Source organism: Triturus cristatus, chromosome 3_2 (genome assembly GCF_964204655.1).
Source record: "Triturus cristatus chromosome 3_2, aTriCri1.1, whole genome shotgun sequence".
Taxonomy (NCBI): Eukaryota; Metazoa; Chordata; class Amphibia; order Caudata; family Salamandridae; genus Triturus; species Triturus cristatus.
The window spans coordinates 460,704,872-460,725,772 of NC_140584.1; the positions used below are offsets into that span (position 1 = coordinate 460,704,872).

General features: G+C 42.3%; 1 protein-coding gene across 4 annotated transcripts in view; it reads left to right on the forward strand.

Annotated features, from left to right (window-relative positions):
- The window catches only part of PLEKHA7 (pleckstrin homology domain containing A7), a 954,991-nt gene that overhangs the window by 393,082 nt on the left and 541,008 nt on the right, over window positions 1–20,901 (forward strand). The window contains exon 1 of one of the 4 annotated variants that reach the window (XM_085648091.1): window positions 12,691–12,867. The exons of the other annotated variants lie outside the window; for them this stretch is intronic. The gene's annotated coding sequence lies outside the window, so the exon portion shown is untranslated. Of the gene's footprint in view, window positions 1–12,690; window positions 12,868–20,901 lie in introns of those variants that run through there. 4 annotated transcript variants of the gene reach the window in all.

A 20,901-nucleotide genomic window follows, 5' to 3' on the forward strand; every position in this document is an offset into this window, starting at 1 on the left:
CTGGCCTATTCACTGAGCAGGGCAGAGTCCTCAGCCGCCCAGCAGGAGGCGGAGCCAGTATTGTCACTGGCAGGAGCAGGGCTATCAGTCGCCCAGCAGGAGGCGGAGCCAGTATTGTGTCAGGCAGGGCAGGCTACTCTTCCCTCACTCTATGTGTAAACGCCCCATTCACCCCACACTGACTCACTCAGACCTCTGGAGCCACCCAGCCCCTGACACACACACCAAACCAGCAGAGACCGGTAGATAGTTGGACAAGAAAATAGCCACTTTCTAAAAGTGCTATTTTCAAACATAGAATTTAAAAACCATCCATCCTAAAGGGTGTGTTATTAAATTCTGAGTTCAGGGATACTAAACTTGACTTGCTACCATGCTCCCTGAGTCAGATAGATTATAATGGAGTTAATAATCAGTCTGCCCAGTCTGGCCTATTGGAGGCAGGTAGCCCTTCAATAGTGAAAAACGAAAATGGCTGTAATTCACTATTAGGTCATGCCACACACATCAGGGCATGACCTACCTTTTACCAACAATGCACCCTGCCCTAGGGCCTACCATAGAGGTGTCTGAAATGTGGCAAAGGGAAGGTTTAGAGACTGGTAAGTAGGTTTCCTTACCAAGTCGACATGGCAGTCAGGGACTGCACGCAGGCGCTGCGGTGGCAGGCCTGAGACACATTTTACACGCTGCTTCTGTGGGTGGCACAACCAGTGCTGCAAGCCCACCAGCAGCAGTTAACTTACACGCCCTTGGCACACTCAGTGCACTAGACTAGGGACTGAACAGTAAGTCAACCAAGCCAATCATGGTAACACCAATCAATGTAACAATTTAACATAGGGAGCACTTGCACTGTGGCACTGATCAGCAGTGGCACAGTGCCCAAAGCAATAATCCAGCAAAAACATCGTAAACAGAGGAGGCAAACAGAAAAAAATGGAGGAGAGACTCATGCCAATGATGCCAGGTCTAACAGGGAACAATTCCTGTGCAGATCTACTGAATTAAAAAACAAAATATATTTGTTAAAAAGAAGGAGAAGTCGCATCAAGAAGAAACTTAAAAAGGAAAAAGAGGATTCTCTTTGGATAAGTTTACGGGAGGCGGTTGTTCATGGCAATGTTAGAAAATTTTGGTCTCTCATTGGAGAGGGTTGCGGAGTTAGAGTTAGCCCTCACCCTATTCCTATTGCTGAATCGTTATGGGTGTCGTTTATCTCCGCCCTTTATGCTGGGAATGGCGTAGCATTTGAATGTGAGTGCTTCTTAGGAGCACCAAGAGATGCTGAGCTTCCTATTGAAGCCCCTTCAGAGAAAACCATTGAAATGGCCATTAAGGATATGCGTTCCTCTGGAGCTATGGGGCCCGATGAACTTCCCATTTCGATACTAAAGTTAGACCCTGTTTTATGGAGTAAGATTCTTTTTCCTTTATTTACAGCTTGCTTTTTCAGTAAGATTGTGCCATCCTCTTGGAAGGGGAGCATTTTGGTTCCCCTGTTCAAGAAGGGCGATAGGAATAACCCAATGAACTATCGTCAGATAGCCCTTCTTGATGCTATTGGAAAAGTTTTTTCCAAATGCCTTCTAGCACTAATTACTGATTGGGTCGAGGTGAACCAGATTTTACCTCTGGAACAAACGGGCTTCCGCAAAGGGCATAGTACTTTGGATAACCTTACAGCCCTGCAGGTTATCCTGGATAAATATGTAAGAGTTCGGGGCGGAGGAGTCTATGCGGCTTTTATTGATTTCTCCACAGCATTTGACAAAGTGGATCGTCCTTTGCTGTGGAGAAAGCTAGCTATATTAGGTATGCCCTCTCTTCTATTAGACCTAGTACGATCTCTACATTCGGACACCTGGTGTCGAGTGTTACAGGGTGGAGAAAGGGGCCTTTTGCGGGCTATTCCCTCCACTAATGGTTTAAAACAAGGTTGTCTTCTGGCTCCTCTGCTGTTCTCCCTGTATATTGCTGATCTTCCAACTTCGCTTGCATCTTGTGTTGGCATAGCCCCGGCAGTGGGGGGTTATCCTATAGCCTGCCTTTTATATGCTGACGATATTTTAATCCTAGATCTAACTCCTAAAGGTTTAGCTAATCGTCTGCAGGCTTTACACGATTTTGCTGAGTCCCACTTCTTGAGGATAAATGCCTCAAAAAGTAAAATTATGTGCATTACAGGGAGGAAAAAATCTAAATCTGAGAATTATGGCTGGTCAGTAGGTGGGCAGAAATTGGAAGTGGTTAAATCATATACCTTTTTAGGAAGAATAGTTTCTGCAAATCTGAGTGAGAGGCAGCACATTGATAACAACTCTCGTAAAGCCCTGTCTCAAGGCAAAAGCTTGAGTGCTCTTTATTCCGCCACAGGGAGAAGACACTTTGCTTTTTTACTAGAGGTTTATAAGGCAAAAATCCCTTCAACCCTCCTATATGGAATAGAATTGGTTGATTTAAAACACTGGGGCTTTCTTCATATGATTGAAGGAAAATTATTAAGGTCTTTAACCACTCTGAATTCCGCTTGCTCTACAGCTGCTCTTAGACTTGAATTTGGTCTGCGTAGCAGTTGGGTACAGGGTTTGTCTGCATTAGTACGTTGGGTCGCCAGCCTCGCTAGAGGAGAAATGGGGACTCTGAGATCCCTTCTCAAGAGAGAATTATTGGGAAGTTTTAAAGAGCACTCTCAAATTGTTAGGAATTTCAGAAAGGCTGTGGCACTTCTTGAATTAGATGAGAGTTCTATTTTTACTATTTCTCCTTCCCAACTAAAATCTCTTTTGAAACAGGCTTCCTGGACTCTTTGCTTCATGCAGGATAAAGAATTCATGACAGCTAAGAAGCGAAGCGTCCTTTTGTTTAACACATATTCAAGGAAGCTTGCTCAACCTTACGTATTTTGGAATTTATCACACGGCATTCGGAGATTTTGGTTTCTTTTGAGGCAAGATCTATTGCCGCTTAATTCTCTCTTGGCTAAATGGTATGGGTCTTCCCCCCTATGTAATTTTTGTAATATGTCTGCACAGGATTGTACTCATGTATTGTTTATTTGTCCTGCATTGCGTTCACTTCGTTTAAAGTGGCTAAGATCAATTTGTTTACAATTGGGAATTCTTGATGCGAATTCTTTTTGAAAGGCTTTATATACTCCTCCCAATGAAATGTTTTGCTTCAATATTTTTAACTTTTTTAAAGGTTTTTTAGATATTTATTGATGAAATAAGGAGGACTGTGTCGCAGTATGTCCTTTTTAATGGAGAGTGTTGTAATTGTTTACTTTTTTTTTCCTATGACGGAATATGTACATGTATTTTGTGTATTTTGTTTGTGTGGTCCTCTTCGGAGTGCCAAAACATAATAAATAATTGAATTGAATAATAAAATACGCAGAAAGAATTGACTTAATATTGCTTTTAGTTACAAAGACAACTTGCCTCCAACCAAAATAAGATTGAAATTCAAATTGTCAATCCAACAGTGAAAAACACCTAGCTGAAGAATTATGTGAAGAATATAATTCTGCAAATTAGCTCTTATGCATCTGATTACTTATTGAGTTGGAAATGATGTGATCTTTTAGCACAGGTTAACAGGATTTTGCGGAAGTATCATGCTGCATTCTCTGGGTTCACCACACTTCTCAAAGGTTTTCCAAAATTGATTGAACCATGGACTGGAGCCTAATTAAGAAAAAAAAAGAATTTGAGGCTGTTACTTTGAAGTAGGTGGATAATTGCTGACTAACCACTTTAAGAGAAAGTTATTAATTTGCCTGGGTCTCGAGCCAATGAGAGGGGCTTTGCAGTGTCTACGTAAGAGACTGTAGCTAGAAGTTTAATTGTACAAAATCTAGGGACCATGTGCTCTTAATTTGTCAAAATGTCCTTCATAAAAGTTATATTTTCTTGCAAAATTCAGCAGAAACATTAAATTTGAATATTAAGATGTTCTTGCACTTTATATTTTTATGTGTATAATGCAACAGCTAGATGCTTACTAGCTGTCAGAAGAGACAGAAAAGGCGAGGTTGGACACTTAACTTGTGCGATGCATTGCCATCTTGAGATCCCAAAGACCTGATGGATAGTGAGCATGATTGGTCTAAAAGACTCATGATGCTGATGGTGAGTGGGCTCAGTCAAGTTTATTTGCATGGATAATAAAAACCATTGCATTGACAGTTTAAAAGAAGAATGTCTGCTACATAAAACTTCGCTTGGAAAAAAAAAATATTGATTTAAAAATCCCTATTATTTGGTCTGGTATTAAAAACATTTCTAGCAAACTCATCAAGAGTATGGGACAAAACATGTTGACACCATTATCAAGAAATAAAAGCAAGGACTGATAAATCCTGTAAACTGGAGTTTTTATTTCTAAAATCGCCCACAGGCCCTAATCACTCTTTATGCGCTTTCCCTGTACTTTACTGGGGCAAGTTTATCTTTTTGTTACCCCACTTGGTTCCAAAGTGTAAAGTGCTGATTGTTAGTGCAAATGAAAGCCAATTAACCCAGTTATAGAGTGCGAATATCAGGTGTAAAAATACTCAATTTAAGTTAACCTGACCCTACGCCCTCTTGTTCCCCAAAAGATTCAGACAAAGGAGTCAATCTCTTGAAACGGGGTAATAAAAAGCAGGTCTGCACCTTCAGCCCAGATGTACATCAGGTTTCTAAAATCAGCCTCTTAAAACAGGATAATAAAGAGCAAGTGTACCCAGTGGCGGCTCCTCGGCTATGGCAGAGGAGCATCGCCACACTGCAGTGCAAAAGAAAATGATAATACCAGAAAGTTATTATAATTTTATTTTTCTGTGCTCCAGCCAGGTCGGGGGGGGGGGGGGGGGGGGAACGAGGCTGGCTCACCGCAGAGGGAGCAGGAGTGGTTTGCACTCCTTCCCTACATGTGCATGACTGCTTGACCGGCCCTCTAGGCCCGGCCAAACCGTCATGCGCACTTGGCATGCACTCCATTGGGCTGTGTTGGGTTGCCAAACAGGCCGCTCAGACCAATCATGAAGCTACTCAGGCAGTGTCCTGATTGGCTGGGAGAGTCCAGTAGCCTGGGTGCTGCCAGCAGACGGAGTAGAGTATTTATGTGTTTTCATCCCCCTCCACCACCCCCTTTCAGAGGCAACCACCATTGGGTTTACCCCTCAAACAATTTATAAAGTGCAAATATCATGTACAAAAGAGGTTAAAATCAACCTTTGCTTGTCCCTTCAATTTAATTCAATTTTCCATTTGTATAGCACAACGCTGCTTCCAATGTAGCAACCTGGCACTCAAGTGAACAGTTTACCAGGAGTAAATCCAATGGCAGTAAGAGGAGGGGAATTTAGCTTTTGTCAAAGAGAAATATTTTCAATTCTGTCTTAAAAGTTGAGCTAGATGTGGCTATCCACACATTTATTGGGAGAGTATTCTACAGCTTGACTTTTAAAACCATGAAAGTGCTTCCTCTTTGTCTTGTCCCCACAAATTTTGGGACATGGAGCAGAAGCAGATGGTTTGATCTAAGCGCTCTGCATTGTTCATATGGGTGCAATCATTTTTGCAGATAAGCAGGGCCTTGTCCAGAGAAAGCTCTAAAAGCTATTTTTAGAGCTTTGAACTTCATTCAATGTATCACCGAAGGCCATTGAAGTTGCTTCAGATTAGGGGATATGGCCTGCCTGTACTGGACTTTTCAGATCAACCTTGCGGCTGCGTTCTGAATATCTGCAATCAGCGAGTTAGAAAAGCAGGGAGTCCCAGGTATAGACTATTTACGTAGTTCAACCTGGAGGTAATCAAAGTGTAGACTACTGTTTTGCATGCTTTTCCCCTTCATGATCACTTGAGAGGCTTATGGACAATTTCAAAAGGCCACATCCTAGAGCTGGAGAGTAAGATACCATCTTGTATGATATGAATTTGTGGCTAATGTATGCACCTTGAGCCCGGATGTATGTCCAATTTCTAAGTCAGCCTCTTAGGAAGGTATAATAAGAACAGATGTACCCCTTAAAAATGTTACAAAGAGCAAGTGACGTGCAAAGGAGCTGTGCTATGAATTAATCATAGTCCAGGCGAGTCTTCTTCTTGCAAGGGCATTTTTGTCCGTAAACAGAGACGGAAATCGAGTTGAGGAGCTTGTTGCTTTTAAAGGCTGTCTTTCCTAGAGTAATGGCCCAAATTTCTGGGATACCTAATTTCTCAATGACCTGGCGTAGGTAGTTTCAGAAATCATACATAGGCTAGCATACAAGAGCAAGCGGAATGGCCTTTTAACCTCTTTGATAATATTAATGAGGACAGTATTTAAAAATGATAAAACATATATTATGATGGAAACTGTTATAAATTAGTAAATGTGGACTGTTGACATAACTTGTTGAGAAATACTAGAATGGTGAGCGAGTGAATAACATTCAGCTAACAAGACCTAAGAGTACATGTTTGGGGTCCGCATCAATGGCAATGTCAGCTTACATTCTTTATAATGAATTTCATATTAAATACAGAAAAGCTTTTCACCAGTCTTGGATGCAAAGCTACGGATTTGACCTGTATATCTTCTGGGGTCTCTAATGAATTTTTAAAACCACACTTAATCAGTGTGAATTAATGTCACATAAGAAAAGTTATCACGGTTTCTTAGTCTATTTTCTCTCCAGGATATCTACTGTTTTGTTATTGGTTTGTTGGGAAAAGCATTGTTTGTAAAAGCTGGAAAAGCGCTTTTAGACAGCAATCTCACATTTGCCTTGATTAAATTAAGTGCTATTCAGAATCCATAGCAACAAGGGATAAACATTCATGCAAACCTGTTGTAATTTAATTTGATTTTAATTTCAGTTACGTCGAGGTCATTGTCTTGTTGTATGTCTTCAGTTGGGCAAAATAAATACTTCTTGAATGATTTTGTTGGAGCATACAAAAAGTATCCTGTACTCAAACAATGTGTACATCTTCGGTGCACACACTGCCCTGTGATATTTTACTTTTGCTCAAGAGACATACCATTATTTGCACTATTGTTGCCATTTTTACTGTTTAATAGCTATTTTCCTCAGTGGTGTGACACTGAGCAAAAAAATACTGCTGTAACTTAACGGTTGATGTCTAAAATATAGATTTCGAAAATTGAGACTTTCTGAATGGAAGTATTGTGTAAATGAGGTATCAAGTGTCTAAGAATTTATTTTTGTTAATACTCTGAATACTTTCTGCTGTTTTTAATCAATGATTTGCTCAGGTTATAGGATTTGTAGCAAATCTATAAGGTGCAAGACATCCTCTGATATTAGCATCTGCCTCATTGGTCACAAAATAGAGATCATATGTACACTCTGCAAGCAGTGAATCATTTGGAGAAATTAGGTTTTTTGAAGGATGTTTGGAGGAAGCCCATTATCACAAAGACCTTTACTCCAACTTGATGTGTAGACTTGTAGTTGTCTTGAAATTTGAAAATAGAATTGTTTGAATTTTCTTGTGCTGCGGTATAACTATCCTGAAGATTGTGAGCCTACCTTTGAGAAAGGTGAGGTACAAATATTTATGCAAAGGAAGTGGAAACTGGACAGAGTGTGGGATGTCATCAAATCAGAATTGCTTTGGTGTGGGTAAGCTGTGGCAAAGCATATAGCAGGGACAGTGGTTGTTTGGGACTACAAGTAGATACTGAGCTGCAGACTTGCTGAGTCACCCAGTGAAAACACTGGATACTGAAGAAAAAAGAATGCAGCTAATGTGAATCTCGCTACACCCTATGTCAGCTAAAAGAGAAAACCTCAAATGCTGGTGGTCATCTAGTGTTAAAACACCCACAGCAACTGGAAGAACCCTAGTCTGATAAAAGAAGGGATGCTTATGATAACATGAAAGAGGATGTCTTCTAGCGACCCTAAACTTGGCTTGCAGTTCAGAGCGCCCTCTTTCAAGAATAATGTGCTAAAGGGAAACGGGGACTACAGAGGAAGTGATCACTCTATGGGTTATAAGAAGAGAAAAATAATGGAGTTACATTTTGAGTTAGTCTTCATATGGTGTGGGGGCTAGCAAGGGGAAAGTTGTGTGCCTAAATATTTTCGTGGGAATTGAAAAGGCTGGATGTGCTGATGAGATTACGTAAGGAGATGGACTTTCACTGAGATTGATCTGAGAAACATGGATTGAACTTTCATATGTGGACATCTGCCTCATACGTAGTACGGTAGGGGGGAAGCCTCTTTTGTGGCTTTTCTTTGGCAAGACCAGTTCCATGGTTGCATTTCATCCTTCTTCCTATTTATTTCCATTTCCAATCCTTCACTCTTTTTCAGTATGGGAATAAGATAGAGGCTGCAGCACACAGAGAACACATATAGCTTAATACATAAAGTACATTTGGTGAGGATAACTGCATATAGTTTGTGGAAAATGTTGTCTATGCAAATAATCTCTTAATATTGTGCATAGAGTGTAACAGTCCTGACAATGTAATGAAAATCGAAATCAAGTGGAAGTGGAAATTGAGAATGTGGCCTCACAGGATCCGGAATAAAAGATCAAGAGTTGTTATGCCCTGAAATTGATTATTTCTGTGGTGCTGCAGAATGGAGTGAAGACTCCTGGGCGATTTCTTATGCCATCCAGCCTACTTCATTACAAGGGACTGCACTATTTCTGTTTGTTGTACCTTACATCCTTGTTTTGGTTCTATTCCAACTTTTTGCCTTCCATCTTCCTGTTTTTGCTGACTTCTTTTTTTTCTTGCCCTAGGACTCGGCACACTTTACCTCTGCTATATAGTGATAAAGTGCTTGTGCTTCCCCTGTAAACATGGCAAAATTGTCTTACATCCGATTGGCGTATTTAATTTACTTGTAAGTCCCCTAGTAAGGTGGTACTACCTGTATCCAGGACATGTAAATTAAATGCATCTAGTGGGCCTGCAGTACTTATTGTACCACTCACTTTAAGTAGCCTTTACATGTTCCAGGCCTGCCACTGCAGCCTGTATGTGCAGTTTTTAACTGTCAGTTCGACCAGGAAGAGGTATATCTTATAATACCTCCCTCTTTAATACATATAAGTCACCTCTATGGCAATCCCTACAAGGCCTACAGGCCACGGTGCAGTGGATTTAAAATGTTGGGCATGGACCTTTAAGATTTACATGCTCTGGTATTGAAAACCTCTTTAATTCTTTTTCGCTACTGTGAGTCCTACCTCTCTCATAGTATAACATTAGGCTCCCCTATTACATTTGTAACTTTCAGTAGGGAGCCAATAGGAATGTTGAGCTTAGTGTCTGTGGAATTGTAATTTAAAACCCTTGTTTCAATGGTAAAGTCGGATTTTAAGTCACAATTCTCTAATGTTCCTTTTAGAAAGTTGACATTTTCTTGCCCTGACCACTTGATGGCTACAGCCTGTATCCTGGGTCACATAACTAGGTGTACCTGGTGGTTGGTCTTTGTGTATTGCTCCCAGACAGTAAGGGTAATAGGGAATAGGAGTTGGAAAATGGGCCATCGGTGACTTGATGAGGGGGAGAAGCTGTCACCTACCACACTTGCACATCACAAAGGATCTGCCTGAGCAAACTCTCAAAGGGTTTGACACTAGTCTTTTGTGACACCACATAAGCTGGGGCAAGGGCAGGGAGGCAGGAAATTTCAAGCACTTCTTGGGGTGGAAGCTATATAAAATTCCCCTACTACCGAGTGGTACCCAGATATAAATATTGGACCCTCAAACCCCACTCTTCAGTTCACCTCTGGGAATATGGAAGACTCAGGAATGCTGTGCTGCTCTGCAAGAAGGACTGATACGCATCTTCCCTGCTGCCTGAGTGAGAAGAACTGGAACTGTATCTTGATCTCATGACCCCCAAAGTGCCTTCAAGGGCTAGTTGGTTGGTCTCCTGATCAGAGCCTCAGGGACAGAAAAGGCTCCAACCACATTGAACCCAGCATCTTGACTTGGCCTGTTGTGAGTCTTGCCCCCCAAATGGTGCCACCCCAATCATGGGCCTCTGAAAATGGGGCTAAAGTTGCTCTGCCAGCCCCGTTGATCCTTTGACAGATGTGGTCCTTTGAGAAGAACCGACGTACCGTGGAGCATCTCCTTGCAGCTGCATTGGAACCACCACTGCGCAATGCATTCCTGACTCAGGACCTTGCAGCGGAGATTGCAGCCTACTCGGAACTGCCAGTGTGCGATGCATCCTCGACACCGGCCTTCGCATCGCAAGTCCCTCATCAATGACAATGCTGGACTTCGCATCAAAGCCCCGTAGCTTCCTCGGAACTGCCATCGCTGCGCAACACAAATTTCAAGGAGGACTTAGCATCACAAATCCCTCTTCTGTGACATCCTTGATGACAATGTAGGAATCTGCATCGCAGCACCGCAGCTTCCTCGGAACCGACGCTGCGTGACACATCCTTGACCAGGGCCTTGTAACGATCCGCAAACCAGGATTTAAGATACTTTATTATGCGGGCCTAACTTGGTCCCTGTACCCGGGCCACACTACAACGAGATCAGACTGAACTTGTGACTTTGGCCCAGACCAGCGCTATCAGATACCCACAGTTGGCGCTTTTTGTTTCTACGCACTGTTTTCACATAAATCTTTAAAATTGCCTACATCCAGTTTTACTGATTGGATTGTAATTGTTTTTGCCTCAAATTAATACATTTTACTCTATTTTTCTATATTGGTATGGAAGACTTCTTGTTTGTGTTTTTCACTTTATTTACTTCTTGAACTGCTACATAAATACTTTACTCATTACTTCTAAGTTAAGCCTAACTGTTTTGTGCCAAGCCACCACAGGGTTAAGTACAGATTTTATGAGGTTTGCTTGTGTTTCACCCTGAGAGAAATTGTGCTTGCTGCTTGAGTAGGGTTTCACTCCCCCTCAATCAGTAGCCCCCTTTCCTACACTGGTTATTACAAACCAAAGTGGAATTGGAGATATATTGCCTGCCCATGAGTACTGATCATGTTTTGTGTAGCTTGGTTGTGTGTCCTTCATGCTTCCCATTGCACTTTTTGTTTCACCATACCATAGCTTCTACCAGAGGTGCAAGTGAGTTATGGGCACAAACAAAACCTTTCTGATTCTTATGGTGGCAGTTATTCAGTATATAAGAATGTTCCTACAGCAAATTGTGACACTGTCACTCTACTTTGAATAACAGTGTGGGGATGTCAGCCTTGATGGGCTAAGCCCATGTGTTCACTCTGGGCTGGAAGACTGGTGAGAGCTGCTCTCATTTCGCCCCTAGTGGTTTTCTTAGGAAAATAAATCTGACAACACCCCTTAGTTAATTAAACATCCAGCACAAAACCAACTTGAAGTAGAGTATGTATGCTTTATGCACATACATAATAAGTAGATGGGGAGATAAAACCATGAAAAGTCAGTTATGCATTCTTATTATAGTAAGCTTGCCTTCTGAAATATTCTTTTTTTCAAACCAATCTTTTAGTAAAATAATTGTAAACCACATTAGTAGCAATGTTCGTATGATAAGGCGAGGGCTCATAAATTGTTTGCATAATGGGAAATGGGCCTTGCACCTATGTTAAGGGTGGTCAGGCTTGCAGTTGAACAGAAAATAATCATAGGCGTGCCTCTCCTTTAAAGGTGACAATCTACACTTATCTTGTTTTCCAGTAAATCCAAAGCCAACGTTTGGACTGTCAGTGAGAAATGTAAAAGCTTTAGAAATAGCCAAACTAGGCTTCCAGCATCTCAAATTAGTTAAAAAGTTAGCTAGTGGCATGTTTAGACATTTCTGCCTGGGAGTAGAGTTAACCTCACTGGGTCCAAAACCCTCTGGAAATGTGGAGCAATCTTTGAATTGGAAGAAGATTAAATGGCGTCCTGTATTTTTGTTTCATGGAAGCAAAGCAGTACCTGTGAGTGAGATTTCACCTAGCAATCTAGTGTTTTCAGAAAATGTTTTATGTTCATGAAAGAGTTACAGTCGTGAACATGATTGTGACAAAGTACATACTGGTGCGCCATTTGTAAGAAAGTGCCTCAGAGCAATATTTGTGCAAGAATGTGACGTGTGGGTTCCTTTGAGGAAATCTAAGCTGTGATAAAGTTTTTTCAAACACAAGTCTGTGCCTTAATAAGTAGCCAGAGTTTATTTGCCAAAAAACTATTCTTTTGTTATCCAAGTTGTTGACTTTGTGAGCAGTTTATCACTAAGCTTAAAGCAAGGAAGCAGGTGTTTCTAATTCGGTAGGTAGGCGCGTGCTATGGGGGGTGGGGAGGGGAGACACTAAATCACTAATTGTCCCACCTCAAATGTATTTGAACAGTTCTCGTCTGCAGTAGTTTACTTTGGTTACCCCCCCCCCCCCCACCCCCCCTCCCCTTCCAGCTCATAACACAGATGGAATTCCATCAAGAAGCGAGCGTCTTGTGGCGATCAGACACCCAACAGCCATGCATTCCGTTGCCCTGTTCCTTGAGTGCATGTTGTTCATCAAAGCCTGGACATGTTTTAACACGCGTGTGCCCGCCTGTAAAAGTAGCTCGACAAAGACGTACCTCCGGTTGATGAACGGTGGAGAGGTTGCGTGTGAGATATTTTTGGCACAAGCTGTTAACACTGCTGGCATCCCACATCAGTAACATTCCTGTGTTGTTGACACTTTTGTGAAGAAGGTTTTGGGTTGTGCGCAGATGGCGGCGCCTGCTAGGAGGGAAGGATGTTTTTCTGTTTCCGAAGTATATTTTTCTGCATATCGCAGGCATGTTAACCTGTACCCTGGGACCTGCTATCCTACGAAAGGATGAAGAGCCGATCATATAGAATGCTAATAAGAAAATATATTCACCGAAGGCGTCACCCTAAGGTATGCCCCTCTATCTTTCCCTTCTCCTTCACTCACTTGACCCACCATAACTTTCTAATGCGCGTTAAAAGCTTGTAACAAGTACACTGACTTGTTCATTACATAAAGATATCGATTAGCGCACCTATAATGTGATTCGCTATTGACAGATCGGACCATCGTGATGTGCTCTAGGGAATTGTAAGATTTTCTTAGCAAATCCAACCATTCCAATACATGTTACATAAACCAATCCTCAGTCATAATTTGGTGTATTTTATAGTCACAGACAATTTGTTTCGGGCACCAAATTGAAAGTTCTTTTAAATATACATTTTTTTCTTTGTCACGCTGTTAAAAAAATAGTAGTTATTAAAATACCTCCCTAAATAAACGTGTGTATATCCTGGCAAAGCATAATTATATGTTTTAGGTTTACATCGGGATCAGCAATCTATAGTGTAGTTAGATATATGGGAAAACAGCCCAAAATGCTGAGATTAGCACGTAATATTTTTAAACAGTTGTGGTACTATAACTTTGGTCTTGTATGGAAGTATACATTGTACGATAGGACACAAAACTCTATGCTGATGAATTACATTGTGTCTGTGTTTGCCTTAACATCTGCTGTATGCTTTTGTCAGTATTTACAAATTAAAATATTCGCTAATGTAGACTTTTGATGGCAAAACACAAGATAAACCTATTTGTACTAGGAGGATTTGCCCCTGACAGAGCAATCTGGGAAAATACCACAATAAAAAGATTTTGTGGGCAATATCTCCTTTAAAAAAAACCTGTTTGTACTGAAACTATTTTGCCCACCCAATGAGAAGTTGAATGAAGTGCTCAACCCTTAAAATTTGTCAAAACAAAAGTTGTGCACTTTGTTAGTCAAATTAAAATTTTGCAAAATATGTCAACATTTGTGCTCGTGCATGCTCTTGGGTTCTATTTGTGAAATCTCGTGGATCAAAAACGTAGTTAAAATTTGGAAACAATATTCCATTGCCTGAAAAATAAAAAATCTGGTTTAATTAATTGTGCTATTAATTCAATCAGAAACCAATTGTAAAGCATTTTTCAAGCTTTATTAAACATTGTGCTTCACCTGCTGCTGTGGGAATTTCACCTCTCCTTACTAAGGAGTTTTCATATCTAGGAGCACGGAATAAAGTAAAATAAAATGACAGCACTCTAATCCCCAGTGGATCCCTAGCGATTTCAAACAAAGACGGGCTTGATTTAATAGATTATAATATTGCTACAGCTATAATGAGAATCTAGAGCATGTTTAGGGTTTAATTGACTACTGAATTGCCTTTAAGTTCACTAATGGTATTGTCGTGGGGGGGGAGGGGGGGAAGGAGGCAATAAATGTTTCTAAGTTCATATTTAAAAGCTATCACTTTTAATAAATGTCTGCCTATGCAGTGATATCATCTGATGTACTATGATAAAACGCTTCAGCAAGATCAAGAAATACACTTCTCTTTATATTATTTATTTAAAGAGACTGGATCATATGTGTACATTCTTTGTCGCCCAATATACATGAAAAACGTTTTCATGGCTTGGCTCTTAGACCCAGGCCAGACCCTCTGGCTCAGCTCGCCCTGTTCATTTACTGGCCCATCCACGTCTATTTGCAACATAGGGTTAGTACATGAGGCATTCAGTCACTTGACAAAATGATTTGTAAAAGGCGGGGACTGGAAACATGGAGCACTGCCTACCTGCACTGATTTGACAACTCTTCCATCAAAGCTTTTCGTAGCTGAGACTGAGAAAGGTGCATGCTGAGAAAATACATTTAAAATTAGTGATCCCAAGGCAGGGACTCCAGGTCATTGTGTTGTAAGTGACTGTATTCATGAGTTCCCAGGGAGAACTACCAGGCCCAGGTGTGAAGGGAAGGGACGAGCGGGGTGGGGTAACACCCCCAAATGTATTCTTCACTTGATAGTTGGGCCTGGGGCCCCTAGTCTGGTTTTCTGTGTCTGTTTTTCCCGTTGTTCTCCTTTCAACAAGAGCTTTAAATGTGCTCATTTGTTGGAGTGGAAACTTAAAAATATTTACTTACTCGTTTACCAAAAAGTAGTAAATCTGTACTCCTAGATGAACCCCTTGAGTGGGTTCACATGTATTACTGCTTGGAATTCGCAGATGTACCAGTATCCGTTTTCCAGGCACTACTAACAATCAATCAACCAGAAGGTGAACGGATGAAAGCTTGCAAATAGTCTAATCAGTGGCAATCACTCAGGGTAGCATGCTAACCCATTGTTTCTCACCCACTGTGCCACTTGAGACATAGGCCAACCAAATGCAAATCAGTATTGACCCTGTTCCTCATGGAAACAGTCAATCTTATGAAACCTTGGTCATCTCACCACTCCACCGTGCAGCCCACTGCATTTTTAGTTGGGAAATTTGAAATTCACCCCCCCAAATCTCACTGACTAAGCCACGCCCCTGAATACGTCTAGTCTGGAACAGATGTTATTAGAGATCGTGATGAAAGTGACAGTCGGACGGTGATGTATTGAGGGATGGGTGTGAATCTTGGACCAAAGGAGGGTAAAAGAGAGTGAGATAAGCTTAAGGCAAACTAGGCACCTTTAGACACCGCTGAAGAACAGTTGAGACGAAGTCTATCTGATCATGGAAATATCTTATGACAGCAGAGAGGGCCTTCCCCTTCAAGCATTATCTTGTCTGCCTTTCAGTATATATTATTTGCTAACTAACCATACTATTCCCCCTATGCCATTCCTCCATCCCGTTGAAAGCATGGTAGACATTTCACAGTACACCCAAAGGCAAACTGGTAATTGCGCCAGTCAACCTTTTGACCATCTAGAGCAAAATGTGAAGAAGTGCACGTTTCGTTTCAGCGGCCAATATATGTTCATATTCGGTGACATCTTCTTGAGATGAGTTCAATGATAATGTGAGGCAGCTGGAATTCTCCAGGTGCCAATTATTTGCTGTTTATAAATGTAAAGAATTGGCAGGGTTTAAATAAAGCCCATTGTCACGGTTGATTCCTCTTCCTAGAATTCATCAACGCTGCATTTTGCAATTTAATTTTCTCAATATGTCTAACATTATTTTTGTGCCTTGTTGTTCAGTAGACCGTGTACCCGTCACTGATCATTAGTGGGAAGCACATGTTGTTTACTTGTATCTGCTTATGATAAAATGAGTGAAAACTAGGAATACTTTGATAAGGGACAAAAATACCAGTGAACACAAGGATGCATAATCATATCGCTACATCCTGAATATTTTACAAAACTATGTAATTTACTGCAAGTGCATATTACAGTCAATGATGGTGAAGTGAGATCATATTATCCACGATTTATCAACTTAAGATTGTTTTGCACACATGATTAGCCATCAGGATATAAAAAAAGAGCAGAGATTCCAAAGTTAAAATGACAAGATAAGCATTTATTGAGGCCTGTCTCTGTGGAAAATAAATCCTAATTTGTGACATTGGTTATGTGGATTTTAGGTTGTATTGTAGCTGTAAAACCCTAGTCTGGATTTTACTGACACCTGTAGAGTGCAGCAAACCATGGGTTTGCTAGTTTTTACGACAAACACTAGTATGTGTCCTAGAAAAGCAACATTTTAGCCTTCTGCACAGAGCATCCATTTGTCTGATAGGTTTTGTATATTTTATTGGCTTGTACTGCTTTAGTTAAGTCCAACACTTAGGCCCGCACAGCAAGTTGACTGGAGTGGTGTCCCAGGGAGGGTAAATATCCGGCCAATCATGAGGGTCTCTGTGCTTCTGCAACAAGGTTTACTGGGAGTGGAGACACTGGACCATGGTTTTACTAGCTGTGAAAACGCCAATGGTGGAACCACTGTGGCTTGTGAGCGGCGGTATGCACAGAGCCTTCGACCAGCCCCCACTGTACCCTCACCCTGAAAGGTTGGGGAGGCAGCATGCAGTGCTCGCCCCAGCAACCGGACCTGGCCCCCATTGCCCACCCCAACACATTTTCCACTCGCTCAAGCAGGTGATAAATGGGTGTGTTAAACTCCCTGCAATTGGGCAGAACCTGAACAAAAGGACCTGGTAATTACAGGTCCACTTTATATTCACCATTCTGGAGTTAACTCGTGGAACGATACTGTTCAGCATCCTTAATTCAGGCCCGATGTCCCTTAAGGGAACTGTTAACCCCTTCTGTGCCCATGACGAGCTGGACTCGTCATGGAGCACAGTCGCGCTGTGCCATGACGAGTCCAGCTCGTCATGAGGCATTCCCCTGGGAATCTTAACCAAAATAGCCTCGGGAGCTGGGGAAGAGCTTCCCCAGCTCCCCCCCCTTGCTTTCAGTGTAATGATGATAGGCGCGCACGTCGCGCCAACGTCATTACACTGAAAATGAAACTGAAATGAGCCAAGAGGCTCATTTCAGTTTCACTTTGTACGTGCTCAGGGGGCTATCTCAGCCCCCTGAGCACGTAGAAAGATGGGAGAGGTATCGTTAGAAAGGGGAGAATCTTCCCTTTTCCAATGGTACCCCTGCCCAGTGGATCCCTGCTTGGGGATTGCCACAGGAGGGCGATCCCCAAGCAGGGATCCACCCACTAGACACCAGGGAGGGGGGAGCGGCCCCTTGGGCAAGGGCCTTTGCTCCCCCCAAATAATTTTGGCTTCAATTAGTCTTTTTGCCCCCCCGGGGGGGCAAAAAGCCCACTAGACACCAGGGAACTTGGGCGGGTACTTGGGCCTCCCACACGAGTGAGGCACCGTTTTTATCGGGAGACCAGGGGGAACGCTGGGTGGTAGTAAATTTGTGTCAGCCCAGTGATGCCACAACTTTCCCACACAAAAATGTGTGAAAAAGGTGATTTTTCAGCTAAATTTGAGGTTTGCAGGGCATTCTGGGTAAGGAAACGGGGATTCCACGCAAGCCATACCTCCCTGGAATCCCCCGGGTGTCTAGTTTTCAGAAATGTGTGGGTTTGGTAGGTTCCCCTAGGTGGCCGCCGAGCACCGGGCCAAAAACCCAGGTGACCCCCCCTTGCAAAACCAAATCGTTTTGAGGTAGGCAATTTTCATGTCGCCTCAATACGTTTTGGGCCCTTGCCTGTCGCGGGTACTTGGGCCTCCCACACGAGTGAGGCACCGTTTTTATCGGGAGACCCGGGGAACGCTGGGTGGTAGGAAATTTGTGTCAGCCCGGTGATGCCACAACTTTCCCACACAAAAATGTGTGAAAAATTGGGTTTTTTCAGCTAAATTTGAGGTTTGCAGGGCATTCTGGGTAAGGAAACGTTGGGGGATCCACCCAAGCCATACCTCCCTGGAATCCCCCGGGTGTCTAGTTTTCAGAAATGTGTGGGTTTGGTAGGTTCCCCTAGGTGGCCACCGAGCTCCGGGCCAAAAACTCAGGTGACCCCCCCTTGCAAAACCAGGTCGTTTTGAGGTAGGCAATTTTCATGTCGCCTCACTACGTTGTGGGCCCTTGCCTGTCGCGGGTACTTGGGCCTCCCACACGAGCGAGGCACCGTTTTTATCCGGAGACCCGGGGGAACGCTGGGTGGTAGGAAATTTGTGTCAGCCCGGTGATGCCACAACTTTCCCACACAAAAATATGTGAAAAATGTGTTTTTTTCAACTAAATTTGAGGTTTGCAGGGCATTCTGGGAAAGGAAACATTGGGGGATCCACACACGCCATACCTCCCTGGAATCCCCCGGGTGTCTAGTTTTCAGAAATGTGTGGGTTTGGTAGGTTTCCCTAGGGTTCAAAAACTACAGCTAGGCACTTTGCCAAAAAAGGTTGTTCATTTTTCACTGTGAAATTGAGGTGTGTCCACGATGCGTTTTGCGCCATTTTCTGTCGCGGGCACTAGGCTGACCCACACAAGTGAGGTACCATTTTTATTGGAAGACTTTGGGGAACACGGGGTGGGTGGAAATTTGTGGATCCACGCAGATTCCAGAACTTTCCACCACAGAAATGTGGGGAAAATGTAGTTTTTTTGGCAATTTTTTAGGTTTGCAAGGGATTCTGGGTAGCAGGATTTGGTGGGAGGCAGTCAAGTCACCCCATCCTGGATTCCCCTGGGTGTCTAGTTTTAAAAAATGTATAGGTTTGCTAGGTTTCCCTAGGTGCCGGCAGAGCTATGGTTCAAAAATTACAGCTAGGCACTTTGCCAAAAAAGGGTAATTTTGCAATGTGAAAATGTGGTGTGTTCACGTTGGGTTTTGAGCCATTTCCTGTTGTGGGCACTATGCCTACCCCTACAAGTTAGGTATCATTTTTATCAGGAGACTTAGGGCAATTCAGATTTGTAAAGGAACTGTTATTACCTATTGACTTTCGATGCATTTCTGCCTTCCAAATGAAAGACATTGTGTAAAAAAGAAGTCATTCTAAAAAATGACTGATAATTCTCATGCTAGTATGAGTATCCCAATTTCGGAAATGTGCAAATATCTACTGTTTCTAAACTCTATATTTTGTTTCCATTTCAGAAATACATAGGTGTCTTTCATACCGATTTTTCCATGTACACATTTTTACAGAATAATTACTATATACCCGGTACATAATAAAAAACCATTGCAAGTTGCTGCTCAGTTTTTGGCTCTGGGTTCGTCGGGTTCTTGGTGAACCTACAAGTCCTATATATCCCCACAACCAGTAACGTCCAGCGGATGTAACGGTATATTGCTTTCAAAGAGCTGTCAAAATTAGAAGAAGTTACAGGTGAAAACGTTGACACAAAAGGCGCTTTTTTTCAACAAATTTTCAATTTATCCTATATTTAACTGTTAGTTTCTATAAAGAAACCTTGATGGATCTACACAAATGACCCCTTGCTGAATTCAGAATGTTGTCTACTTCTCTAAAATGTATAGCTTTCCAGGATCCATTATTGCTTTTGTACCCATTTCTACCATTAACTGGAAGGAGGTTGAAAGCATAAAAAATAGCAAAAATAGGCTATGTCCCAGAAAAATGCCAAATCTGTGTAAAATATTTTGGGTTTCTGACAAGAGTCTGGTATCCCCTAAAAGCTGGGAAAATGGTGATTTCAGTCCCACAAACCCTTTTTTGATAACATTTGCAGGGAAAAACCCAGATGCTTTCATTTGCAGCCCGTTTTTCCCATTTTCCCCCCAAAAAACTACATTTTGCTGTATTTTGGCTCATTTCTGTGACCCCTCCAGGGGAATCCACAAACCCTGAGTACCTTCAGAATCCCCATGATGTTGGGAAGAAAAGGACGCAAATTTGGCGTGGATACCTTATGTGGTCAAAAAGTTACCGGGGCGTCCGCGCTCACTACCCCAAATAGCCAAAAAAGGGCGTGGCACAGGAGGGGAAAAGGCCTGGCAGCGAAGGGGTTAATGAAGCCCTAAATTGTGAACATTATTAAAAGATAGCTTTGCTGATTTACCTCCTACGTATTATATACTGTTTTTGACAGAGTTTGACTCCCTTCTGCCATGGTCAAGGTGTAAACCAACTTGTGATAAACCAGTGTGTAATAAAAGCGTTGTGACAAAAAAGCAGCCTCATTTTCACAGAAGGCATATCAAACTTGCATCATCGTTAGGGATTCAAACAAAAAAACTGAGCCACGTGGTTAAGGCGATGTATTTTCATGGACTACTTTTTGTGTTCCATTTATGTACTATTCACCGATTCTTTATGGCACTTAATTTCATAACTTCAGGGTGCAAGCTCCTATTTTTTCCGTCAGAGACTAAACAAGGAGGAATCACATGTCGCTACAATATTTTCCATGCTGGTGCCCGGGAATTCGTTGGTGAAGTCATGCAGGTGGTTATGCAGCATAAACCCGGTGCCTTCGTGTCGGCGGAATGTGCCTTGGAGGCCTCTGCCATTGCTCCAAGCCGTTCAGTTCCGCTTGCGTGTTGAACCTGTATTCGTTTGCAGCGTCAGATCCTGGCGTGCTTTAGTTCAGAGTACCCTTTGTGTGACCTTCCACGCTCTCTCATTTTCCGAGGCTGGAAATGGTGGCGACGCCGTAACTATTTTATCAAGAA